Raw genomic sequence first — 13,470 nt, 5'->3', positions numbered from 1 at the left:
ATATTATTTCAAGTAACGTTAAAAATTACATTATTTTGTGGATTTTAAGGTCTCAATGTCAGTGCATATAATCCTTTAATTATTGTCTTTCCCTCACTACAATACTGTGCTCTGTTCTTATGCCACCGTGTGGCCAGAACATACCAGTCTTTAATTCCCCTGTTAGCTTTCAGCTGGTTCCATGGTGTAATGGTTAGCACTCTGGACTCTGAATCCAGCGATCCGAGTTCAAATCTCGGTGGAACCTGATTATTTTTAATTTTTTTCACATTAAATAATAAACAATGAAAACACTGCAAGTTTCTCTCGTGTCTAACGATTTTTCTTGTATGAGGTGATTTTTTTAAATAATATTTTTCATCACTCTACTGCTGGCACCATCGGTCTGTGGTGCTCTCTACTTTTCAAGCGTTCAGAAATCCGAGCTAGAGGTCTGCCAGTTTCATTTCTTTCATTGCTATTGGCACAAAGCCCCTATTATTATGGAGGTGGTGCACAAAAATATGACTATACTAGGGAACAGAGTATGACTATTTCTGTATAGGAGAACAAAAAATCACATTACTATTGTACAAGGGCTCACAGGGGGACATTACTAATGTATAGAGGGCATTACTACTGTACAACGGCTCACGGAGGGGCATTACTACTGTATATGGGCTCACGGGGGCATTACTACTGTACTGGGGTGCATTACTACTGTATATGGGCTCACGGGGGCATTACTACTGTACAGGGGGCATTACTATTGTATATGGGCTCACGGGGGCATTACTACTGTATATGGGCTCACAGGGGTGACATTACTACTGTACAGGGGCTCACAGGGGGACATTACTAATGTATAGAGGGCATTACTACTGTACAACGGCTCATGGAGGGGCATTACTACTGTACAGGGGGCATTACTACTGTATATGGGCTCACAGGGGTGACATTACTACTGTACAGGGGCTCACAGGGGGACATTACTAATGTATAGAGGGCATTACTACTGTACAACGGCTCATGGAGGGGCATTACTACTGTACAGGGGGCATTACTACTGTATATGGGCTCACAGGGGCATTACTACTGTACTACTGTACTGGGGTGCATTACTACTGTATATGGGCTCACGGGGGCATTACTACTGTACAGGGGGCATTACTACTGTACTGGGGTGCATTACTAGTGTACAAGGGTGTTATGGACTGGTAATTTAGGGCCGACATGCGACTAGCTCTGGGCAGGTGGTAACTATACAGACCGCAGTTCCTGATCTTAACACAACACTAGCAGTAGCCGTGGGATGTTCCTGTCACTCCCTGGACACCTCGTCACAGCCGGAGAACTAGCTACCCCTAAAGGTAGAAACAGGAAAGCTATCTTGCCTCAGAGAAAATCCCCAAAAGATAGGACAGCCCCCCACAAATATTGACTGTGAGAGGAGAAGGAAATGACATACGTAGTATGAAACAAGATTTAGCAAAGGAGGCCAATTCTAGCTAGATAGATAGTAAGGAAAGAAACACTGTGCGGTCAGTAATAAAATCTAGAAAAAGTCCACCGCAGAGATATGCAAAAATCTCCACACCTGACTAAAGGTGTGGAGGGCAAAAACTGCAGCCCAGAGCTTAGCTTAGCTGAATAGATCCATACTGAGAAGCTGGACAAATGAGCAAAACATAGAATGTGCTGAACAATAAAGTCCACAACAAGTGGACTGCAAAAGGACTTATCTTTGCTGAACTGGACAGAGTGTCAGGGAAATCCAAAAGAGCAGTGGCTCCAAGCAGGAACAATTGACAACTGGCATTGATTGAGGAATAAGGCCAGACTAAAATAGCCGAGCCAGAAAGACGATCAGTGGGAGCAGCTGCTGATGCTAAATCCAAGAAGCAGCTATACCACTGAAAACCACAGGAGGGAGCCCAAGAGCAGAATTCACAAAAGTGCTACTTACAACCACCGGAGGGAGCCCAAGAGCGGAATTCACAACACAAGGGGGCATTACTACTGTACAAAGGCTCACAGAGGGGCATTACTACTGTATAGGGAGGCATTACTACTGTACAAGGGTTTATGGATCGCCCCCAGGCGCAGGGCAGTGGGGCACTCGGTACCGGGTCCCTTCTGTCTCGGTTCTGGGGATGTCACGGTGGCCCGACCCGGTCCGTGGCCCTGCTAAGGGGCGCCCAATTAAAAGTGTAGTTGAAAGTTTGTCAAGTGTTCGTGACGCCACCTGTGGTGTTCGGTCAGAGTGACCGACGCTGCTAGGGGTCCGCTGGGGTGATGGAATGGCAGCTAGATGGTATACCTTCCCACAGGTGAAGTATGTCCCCAGGGCTTCCCTTGATGAGTAGGTGGTAATGGTGGATGTTGTAAGGCGCGATGAATAACGAGGACACAAAGGTTGCAGTCTCTTTACCTTTTACTGAAGACTTCAGCATCCGCAGTCCAGAGTACCGTTCACAGGGCTGGCTGAGTCCGGCCAGTCCGAAGGCACATCCAGAGTTCCCTTTGCAGGTGGAAATCAGTAGCCTTCCTACTAGCGCCTGTGTGTTGTAGTACCTCCCTGCTGAGCACCACGGGATAGTCCTCACAACTGTCATGTATGTTTCTGTTTCTCTCTCTCCATCCCCCAGATGGTATGGATAGGACGACCCGTATGACGAGGTAGGCCTGGAGCTATTTTATTGGGACCCTAGTGACGCCCCTCTCCCACAATTTGCCTCCGTTGTCTTCATTAGGTTTAAGGTTGGACAGCCAACTTGGAATTAACTGTCCTGCCGTTGTTTGAAGTAATGCGTAGAGCCTATTACTCCCTCGGTGTTCCGGCCACCGGCTACTCGCCTCAGAAGGATGTTGCCGATCTTAAGGCAGGACTCCTCCTGGTGTTTATCTCCTTGTGCTGTGATCTCGTTTCTCCCTTCTCCACAATATACTTCGCTTCTTGTCCTTTCTTAGGATGCTGCCGCAATGAGGTGCAGGTGCAGTTCCATAATGTTCTATCTCTTGCTATGTCTCTGTCAGGATCCCACCCCTGACAGGGACCTCTGTCTGCAGCTCAGATGTTCCTCCTTCTCTCCCTGTCTGCCTGACAGGTCTTCTCTGGGTCTCACCCAGGCAGCTTTCTGACTAACTTCCTATCCGACCCCCAGTTTTACCTGAATGTGAGGAGTGGCCTAATAGATAGAACCTTTCGCTCCCCCTGGTGGCCGGAGTGTGAAGTGTAGTGTGTGACTGATACCTGGTCAGGTGAACTCTTTTAGTACAATCAGACGTACCATCACTCCCCCTAGTGGAAGAGCGACAATACTGCACGACCAGGACTCTGGGGCGCTGCACTCCCCCCACGTTAAATCCAGTACTCCCGGACTGGGAAAAGAAGAACAGCAATACATGTTAGCAAAAGACATACAAAATTTTTGAAATGCTGTAAACAATTAAATATAACAGTGCTTCCCTTTATGGGAAGTGAGAACACTTGAACGTTACAAACAAAAACATATTTACATTGTGCTAAGGCAAATTTGCAAACAGTTACTATCTATCTATGAAATACAATTACCCATACAGGTATCCTATCTATTATCTGCTAAGTGCTATCTCTGAACAATAATTTAACATTTCCTTTAAGGGCATGTACCCACTAAAGGTATACTATATAACGCTAAAGTATAAATCAACTTTTTCTTTATTCCAACCATCTATCTATGACTCTCTAGAGGACTCGCTAACCCCTACGGGTTCACTTTATTGAAATTCAGCTTTCAACTTTCTCTTGTCCTCAGTTTTCAAAGTACATCATTAAACATTCCTTATTACTAGCTAACTAACTACATACTATTTCTATGTAAAACATTATCACTATTCAACTTTCTTAAAGCAACATTATCACGTTTTAGACTAAGTGCAACAAATGAACATCCCCTTTAAGAGCAAACCAAGTCTCTTTGAGGTAGTGCAAACTATCAATTTGCAAGTCTGTTTAAAGCAAGAACTTTCGCGCTGTAATCAGGAACAGTCTCTTCAAAAAGCTCTTATTTTTGTAAAACCAGTAGGGAGCACCTTTAAGAAGGTGCAAACTATGTACAGCAACAGTTTGTGAATCATTCACCGTCCATGATTCGGCAGTCCTTTGGTTAGAAAAGTAGAAACTTGTGCAAAAACATAAAAAAATAGGGATCCCGGGTCAACAAAGGGATCCCTTTAAGAGAAATAACCCTAGACGGGTTTGAGGTAGCAAAACAGGAAAACAAACAGTTTTAAAGAACTATATACAGTTTCAGGTTTCTGAGGTTTATTCTCATAGTAGGTTGCAAGGCATCAGTTGATAGCGAACACTTCCTGACCGGGGAAGCTTCGGTTCCGTGCTCTCGTCTGATGCGGTATTAGTGTCATTGGTTCGTCTCAGGTGCGGCCAGGTCACCAGGGGACTGGATTCGAATGTCAGTTTTGGTAGCAGCAAGTTCAGTAGCGGCAATAATGCACACAGTGGTGGTAGTATTAGGATTTGTCAATTCAGAGTTAGTCTTAGTCATGGCAGCAGGTGGCGCTGCTGAGGGACCTATCAGCAGTCCTTCGGTCTCCGGGGCAGGGTCGGCGTTCTTACCTGCTGCAGCGGTGTCCTCGATGTCGGCTGGCTCTGCTGGCGGCGGCGTTCACGACGGGGTTGGCAGCGGCTCCTGTAGCGATGTGGCGGTGTTGAGGAATCCTCCGCAGGTGTCGTCCGGTATACGGCCCTGGTGGTTACCCGCATCTGCAGGAGCTGGTCAATCAACTCCATTCCGGCCTGCAGGAAATCAGCATCAGCAATGGAGGCCCGGTTACGGTGCCCTTCCGGGTAGCTGGGGGAGTACTCTGTTCCGACCCCACGCTCTGGTCCTGGGCAGCTCGCCATGGCGTTCTCCACGTGGTTTTCTTCTTCGTCCTTTTCCCGCTCTCTCCTTCGTGGGCGGTTTCGCTTTCTTTGTCTCCCCCCGCCATTGAGAATCAGGAGGCGGATCTCGGCTGCTGACGGACACGTCCTCAAGGTACAGAAATATTTAGACTGGGCGGCCATAGTCTTTCACGCTTCTCAGTTTGTTCACGCCCACAACTCCACGCCCTTCTTCTTCGTTTGCACTCCTCGTGGCGCTGTAATGGCGGCGGTTTTGGCGGGAATTTTGGCGGCAAATAGCAATACACAGTCCTTGCAATAAATCACAGTTCAAGCACAATTCAGACACAGTTCCAAGGCACACATGAATTGATTCTCAGGCTTAAGTAGATCCTGTTCGTGACGCCAAAGTTGGATCGCCCCCAGGCGCAGGGCAGTGGGGCACTCGGTACCGGGTCCCTTCTGTCTCGGTTCTGGGGATGTCACGGTGGCCCGACCCGGTCCGTGGCCCTGCTAAGGGGCGCCCAATTAAAGGTGTTGTTGAAAGTTTGTCAAGTGTTCATGACGCCACCTGTGGTGTTTGGTCAGGATGACCGACGCTGCTAGGGGTCCGCTGGGGTGATGGAATGGCAGCTAGATGGCATACCTTCCCACAGGTGAAGTATGTCCCCAGGGCTTCCCTTGATGAGTAGGTGGTAATGGTGGATGTTGTAAGGCGCGATGAATAACGAGGACACAAAGGTTGCAGTCTCTTTACCTTTTACTGTAGACTTCAGCGTCCACAATCCAGAGCACTGCTAACAGGGCTGGCTGAGTCCGGTCGGTCCGAAGGCACATCCAGAGTTCCCATTGCAGGTGGAAATCAATAGCCTTCCTACTAGCGCCTGTGTGTTGTAGTACCTCCCTGCTGAGCACCACGGGATAGTCCTCACAACTGTCATGTATGTTTCTGTTTCTCTCTATCCGTCCCCCAGATGGTATGGATAGGACGACCTGTATGACGGGGTAGGCCTGGAGCTATTTTATAGGGACCCTAGTGACGCCCCTCTCCCACAATTTGCCTCCGTTGTCTTCATTAGGTTTAAGGTTGGACAGCCAACTTGGAATTAATTGTCCTGCCGTTGTTTGAAGTAATGCGTAGAGCCTAATACTCCCTCGGTGTTCCGGCCACCGGCTACGCGCCTCAGAAGGATGTTGCCGATCTTAAGGCAGGACTCCTCCTGGTGTTTATCTCCTTGTGCTGTGATCTCGTTTCTCACTTCTCCACAATATACTTTGCTCAGCTCAGATGTTCCTCCTTCTCTACCTGTCTGCCTGACAGGTTTTCTCTGGGTCTCAGCCAGGCAGCTTTCTGACTAACTTCCTATACGAACCCCAGTTTTACCCGAGTGTGGGGAGTGGCCTAATAGATAGAACCTTTCGCTCCCCCTGGTGGCTGGAGTGTGAAGTGTAGTGTGTGACTGTGATACCTGGTCAGGTGAACTCTTTTAGTACAATCAGACGTACCATCACTCCCCCTGGTGGAAGAGCGACAATACTGCACGACCAGGACTCTGGGGCGCTGCACTTACAGGGGGGCATTACTACTGCATAGGGGCTTGCAGGGGGCATTAGTACTGTACAGGGGGGCATTACTACTGTACATGGGCTCACGGGGGCATTACTACTGTACAGGGGTGCATAACTATTGTATGTGGGCTAACAGGGGGACATTACTACTGTACAGGGGGCATTACTACTGTACAAGGGGGCATTACTACTGTACAAAGGCTCACAGAGGGGCATTACTACTGTATAGGGGCTTAAAGGGGGCATTACTACTGTACAAGGGTTTACAGGGGAGCATTACTACTGTACACAGAGCATTACCACTGTACAAAGGCTTACAGGGGGCATTACTACTGTATAGGGGCTTTCAGGGGGCATTTGTACTCTACAGGGGGGCATTACTACTGTACATGGGCTCACAAGGGCATTACTACTGTACAAGGGCTCACAGGGGGCATTACTACTGTACAGGGGGCATAACTACTGTACAAGGGGGCATTACTACAGTACAAGGGCTCGCAGAGGGGCATTACTACTGTACAGGGGGCATTACTACTGTATAAGGGGGCAGTACTACTGTACAAGAGCTCACAGAGGGGCATTACTACTGTACAGGGGCATTACTACTGTATAGGGGCTTGTGTGATGCCCCAGGGTCCTGGTTGTCACAGTGGCATTGCTTTCCTCACAGGGAGAGTGATGTCATGCTTTGAAGTGATGAAGGATTCCTTTTTAACAGGTAATCAGCACATACAATACCATTCTGACTCCAGGCCAGAAGGGGGAGCTCTACACCCAACTTCAGGGGAGCTGCTCTCTCTGGTCGGGAGGACGAGTTAGTTGCTAGGCAGATGCTAGGCAGTTAGGAAGAGTTGACAGTTGGTAGCAGACAGTGAAGGAGCACAGAGGTACTTAGGAGCTAGAGAAAGACTGCTACTGGGCCTCTCTAAGCTGAGCGCAGAAACCGGGTACCGAGAGCCCGAGGCTGAGGGGGACTGCAAGCCCCACGGCAGAACCGGAGGGCAGGAAACTAAAAGGGACTTGCCCACATAATACCTGAGGTACAGCAGCAATCAGAGTCTAGAGTCACCGTGAACAGAGACCCAAAAGAGATGGCTCAAGTTGCCTACCGTGCAGGTACTGTCCTTGAACAGGGAAGAAAGAGGGCCTTGTTAGAGAGCTACAGCCAGCAAGGGACCACAGACCAGCGCATAGTGGAAGGCTCCCAAACTGACCTGTCAAGGGGATTTCCACCTGTCTTCAGGCTGCCTGGACTCCAGCTACACCTGTTACTGGTACCCTGGACTGAGGCTGAATACCATCTCAGTAAACCAGGTAAAGACTGCAACCCTGTGTCCTCCAATTATTTGTGGCATTCACCATCCCTGCCAAATACAGCGGGAGCCCTGGGGACACCTCTTCACCTGTGGGAAGAGACACCATCTTTGCTGCAGCACCATCGCCCCCAGAGGACCCCTTTAAGCAGCGTCGGTCACCTCTGACCGAGAACCACAGGTGGTGTCACGAACTTTCCTTATTTCCACAACCCCTTTAAAGACCGTCCCTTTTACTTGGGCGCCCAGGGCCACGGACCGGGTCGCTGCCACCGTGACCACCCCTTTAATTGCGACCGGACCCGGTACCGAATACCCCACGGCCCTGATGGGCGACTCATTTAAAGGGGTCATTACTACTGTACGGGGGGTATTACTACTGTACAAGGGCTTACAGGAGAGCATTACTACTGCACACGTAGCATTACCACTGTACAAAGGCTTACAGGGGGCATTACTACTGTATATGGGCTTGCAGGGGGGCATTTATACTGTACAGGGGGCATTACTACTGTACATGGGCTCACAGGGGGGCATTACTACTGTACAGGGGTGTTTACCACTGTAGAGGGCTTTACAGGCAGGCACTAGTATTGTACAGGGGGCATTACTACTGTACAGGGGGCAATACCACTGTAGGGAGGGTACTACTATTGTGCAGGGGAGCATTACATCTGTAGATGGGCTTACAGAGGGCATTACCACTGAAGATGAGCTTACAGGGAGGCACTGCTACTGGAGCTCACAAGGGGCATTACTACTTTACAGGGTGGTGCATTACCACTAGATGAGCTCACATGGGGGCCATTGCTACTGTAAAGGAATTTACAATGGGCATTAACACTTTACAGCAAAGGGGCAGGGACAGTACTAATGTACAGGTGTTCCCAAGTGGTATTAGTACTTTACAAGGGTCATTACTAGAGTACAGGGTCTCATGGGGTCAGTACTACTGTGCAGGGGACATTACTACCATACAGTTGTGCTTCAAAGTTTACATATTTTCAGAGAATATGAATGATAACACCAAACCTTTTTCTCCATTCATGGTTAGTGGTTGGGTGAAGCCATTTATTGTCAAACTACTGTGTTTTCTCTTTTTAAATCATAATGATAACCCAAAAAATCCAAATGACTCTGATCAAAACTTTACATACCCTGGTGATTTTGGCCTGATAACATGCACAGAAGTTGACACAAATGGGTTTGAATGGCTACTAAAGGTAACATCCTCACCTGTGACCTGTTTGCTTGTGATCAGTGTGTGCATAAAAGCTGAGTGAGTTTCTGGGATCCAGACTCTTGCATCATTCATCCAGCCATTGACGTTTCTGGATTGTGAGTCATGGGGAAAGCAAAATAATTGTCAACGGATCTATGGGAAAAGGTAGTTGAACTGTGTAAAATAGGAAAGGGATACAAAAAGATATCCAAGGAATTGATAATGCCAGTCAGCAGCATTCAAACTTCGATTAACAAATGGAAAATCAGGGGCTCTGTAAAAACAAAACAGCGGTCAGGTAGACCAACAAAAATGTTGTCCACAACTGCCAGGAAAATTGTTCGGGATGCAAAGAAAAACCCACAAATAACATCAGCTGAAATACAGGACTCTCTGAAAACTAGCGGTGTGGATGTTTCAAGATGCACAATAAGGAGGCACTTGAAGAAAAATGGACTGCATGGTCGAGTCGCCAGAAGAAAGCCATTACTGCTCAAATGCCACAAAGTATCTTGCCTACAATACGCAAAACAGCACAGAGACAAGCCTCAAAACTTCTGGATCAGGGTAATTTGGAGTGATGAGACCAAAATTGAACTGTATGGCCACAACCATAAACGTTACATTTGGAGAGAGGTCAACAAGACCTATGATGAAAGGAACACCATTCCTACTGTAAAGCACTGAGGTGGATCGCTGATGTTTTGGGGATGTGTGAGCTACAAAGGCACAGGAAACAGTCAAAGCCGAAGGAAAGATGGAGGCAAATCTGCACTCCACAGCCCGGAAGCTGACATGGAACGTACTGGAACGCTCCAACATGACCACGATCCAAAACACAAGGCCAAGTTGACCTGTCATTGGCTACAGCAGAACAAAGTGAAGGTTCTGGAGTGGCCATCTCAGTCTCAATATCATTGAGCCACTCTGGGGAGATCTCAAGCGCGCAGTTCATGCTAGACAGCCCAGGAATTTACAGGAACTTGAGGCTTTTTGCCAAAAAGATTGGGCAGCTTTACGATCTGAGAAAATAAAGAACATCATCCACAACTACCACAAAAGATTTCAAACTGTCATTGATGTTAGAGGGGGCAATACACGGTATTAAGAAATGGGGTATGTGAACTTTTCATCAAGGTCATTTGGATGTTTTGGGTTGTCGTTATGATTTAAAAAGAGAAAACACGGTAGTTTGACAATAAATGGCTTCACCCAACCACTAACCGAGTGTAGAAAAAGTTTTGGTTATCATTCATATTCTCTGAAAAAGGCCAAGAAAGAAAAAATTCTGCCGGAGTATGTAAACTTTTGAGCACAATTGTATAGGGTCTCACAAGGGGCATTACTACTTTTCAGAGGGGCATTACTACTGTAGTGGGGATCACGGGGAGGTGCATTACTACTGCACAGGGGCTTATGGAGGCAGTAGTACTACTGTACAGAGGTGCATTACTACTGTACTTGGACTCACAGGGGGCATTACTACTGGAAAGGGGTTCACAGGGGGCATTACTGCTGTACATAGGGCATTATTACTTAGAGGGATAGACATTGATGCTGTACAGGGACTCATAGAGGTGCATTACTACTGTACAGGGACTCACATGGAGGCATTACTACTTGGTTGGGGCACAAAAAGTGCATTTTTACTTTGAGAGCAGAAAGGGGGAACAATACTAATGAATGGTGATCAAAGAGGGGCATTACTACAATATAGGGTCAGAAAAAAAATAACATATTTACTGTGTGGGAGCACAGGTTACAAAAAGGGACATTAATACTGTTTTTTGGGGGAAGGAGCTGGCATAATAATTGTGTAGTGGCACAAAAAGGGTATTTTAGTGTTCAGGAGTTCAAAAGGACAACCAAAGCTAATATTTGTGGCTAAAAGAGGAGCATTACTATTGTATGGGGAACAAAAGAGGACATTGCAACTATTTAGGGCACAAAAGGGGGCACTCAGTAGCGTAGCTATCGGGGAGTGGGGGAGAGGGTGTGGTTGCAGCGGGCCACGCACTCAGAGGGGTCCACTTTGAGCAACTGTTACTCTAAACTATATTGGTGTGCGTAGCGCACTGATTCAGTTAAACTCTGCGGTGGAGCAGGGAGACATGATCTCTCTTCAATACCGCGGCACGTTTTGTAGACCGCAGATCTATGTAAGACTACAGAAAAGCAGGAAGACGCATGGACGATGCGGTGGCATGGCAGGGCGACGTGTTGACGTCATAACGACAGGACTCTGCGTATCCTGTGCAATGAAATCACAGCGTTGGTCCACCGACGCCTTGATCCTATCTGCCAATGGGCTCCTCAGGATCCAGGGTAAGGTAAGAATAAACTGTGGATTATTTTATTTTAACAGTGCTCATGGGAGGAATACTGGGTGCCATCATATAGTGTATAGGGAACTGTGGTCCCAACATGCAAGACCTGTGGGGGGCATCATGCTGTGTGCAGGAAGCTGTGGGGCCCAACATGCTCTGCATGTGAGACCTATGTGGGGGGGGGAGTCATGCTGTGCATAAGGATTTGTGGGCCCCATATGCTGTAGGGGGACCTATATATGGGGGCTCGGGACATAAATCAATGTTAAGTGAGCACTTAAAAAGCATAATTGTTATAAGGACACTTACTATTGTGACTGTCAAATGGGCACACTGGGGACATTATTACTTTCTAGGGGCAAAATGTGGGCACTGTTTTCTAGAGCATTTGTGGAACGCCACCAGGGCCGTGGGGCACTCGGTACCGCATCCGGTACTTAAGGGGATGTGTCACGGTGGCGACCCGGTCCGTGGACCTGGGCGCCCATGTAAAAGGGATATTGATTAAAGTTAGAGTTCGTGACGCCACCTGTGGTATTCGGTCAGTGGGGACCGACGCTGCTTAAAGAGGTCCTCTGGGGTGATGTTATGGCAGCTAGATGTTATAACTTCCCACAGGTGAAGTAGGTCCAAAGGGCTCCCGGTGTATAAGTGAAGATGGTGAGAAGTGCAGTAAAGAACGAGGACACAGGTCTGCACTCTCTTTACCTGGTTTACTGTAGCGTCAGGCAACCTCAGTCCAGGGCACCAGACAACAGGTACAGGCAGGGTCCGGACGGCTTGGAAGCGAATCCAGAGTCCTCTGACCAGGTGAAGGTAAAAGCCTTCCCCAAAGCGCAGTGGTGTTGTAGTCCCTTACTGCCCAAGGCTTCTAATAAGGTCCTCACAGTTCCTCTCTGCCCCCCATATAGGTTAGGACTAGTGATGAGCGAATATACTCGTTGCTCAGGTTTTCCCGAGCACGCTCTGGTGATCTCCGAGTATTTGTTAGCATTCGGAGATTTCGTTTTCATCACAACAGCTAAATGATTTACAACTACTAGCCAGCCTGATTACATAGGGGAATTCCCTAGCAACCAGGCAACCCCCACATGTACTTATGCTGGCTAACAGATGTAAATCATTCAGCTGCAGCGATGAAAAATAAATCTCCGAGCACTAAAAAATACTCGGAGGACCCCCGAGTGTGCTTGAGAAATCTCGAGTAACGAGTATATTCGCTCATCACTAGTCTTCATAACACAAAGATTGTAATGTCACATAGTCAATGATTTGCACTACAAACAAGTCACATGTGACATTACCGAAAAGTTTTGTGTGACCTGAGACTAAATATCCTATAGGTTTGGAGTTTTGGCGATAGATGTGGAGAGTAGTGATGAGCGTATATACTCGTTACTCGAGATTTCCCGAGCACGCTCGGGTGTCCTCCGAGTATTTTTTAGTGCTCGGAGATTTCGTTTTCCTCACCTCAGCTAAATGATTTACATCTGTTAGCCAGCATAAGTACATGTGGAGATTCCCTAGCAACCAGGCAACCCCCACATGTACTCAGCCTGGCTAGTAGCTGTAAATCATTCAGCTGAAAACTAAATCTCCGAACACTAACAAATACTTGGAGACCACACGAGCATGCTCAGGAAAACCCAAGCAACGAGTATATTCGCTCATCACTAGTTAGGACACAACCCGTTTGACAGGTCACCTGGGCCTTTTTACAGGGTCTCTATCACGACCCGGGCAATATATTTATCACTGTGACTCCTGGGTATCAAGACTTACAGGTGATTTACAATCCAGCTGTCCTGCCGCATTCAGCCATGCGACTTTAGAGTTCAGCACAGCCACGGTCTTCCGCCTACTGGAATCTGCGCTAGCCAGGGAGGTAGCTACTTCACTACTCTGCTCCACTGGTATTATTCTCCTGTGGTTGCTCTCTCCTGCACTCTTTCTACAAGTTGTTCGTTCATTCTGTTCTCTTCCTCTATGAGCTGTAGTACCTCAGACTAAACGGCTCCTTCAGACCTTCTGACACTATGTCCATCTGCCTTCGTCTCTGTCCTCTGACAGACTCCCTCCTCCTCCACTGTCTGCTTCAGACTGCTTACTAACTTCCCCTCCAGCCAGAATATCAGGAAGTTCCCCTTAGGCTGCTTTCACACTAGCGTCGGCCCA

General features: G+C 47.7%; 1 non-coding gene across 1 annotated transcript; it reads left to right on the top strand.

Moving 5' to 3' along the window:
* Positions 1 to 175: 175 nt before the first annotated feature.
* Positions 176 to 247, top strand: TRNAQ-CUG (transfer RNA glutamine (anticodon CUG)). The gene has a single exon. It is a non-coding gene; the product is annotated as a tRNA-Gln (tRNA).
* Positions 248 to 13,470: the final 13,223 nt, after the last annotated feature.

The sequence above is a fragment of the Ranitomeya variabilis genome, chromosome 4, assembly GCF_051348905.1.
Source record: "Ranitomeya variabilis isolate aRanVar5 chromosome 4, aRanVar5.hap1, whole genome shotgun sequence".
NCBI lineage: Eukaryota > Metazoa > Chordata > Amphibia > Anura > Dendrobatidae > Ranitomeya > Ranitomeya variabilis.
This window is presented reverse-complemented; position numbering and strand designations above follow the sequence as displayed.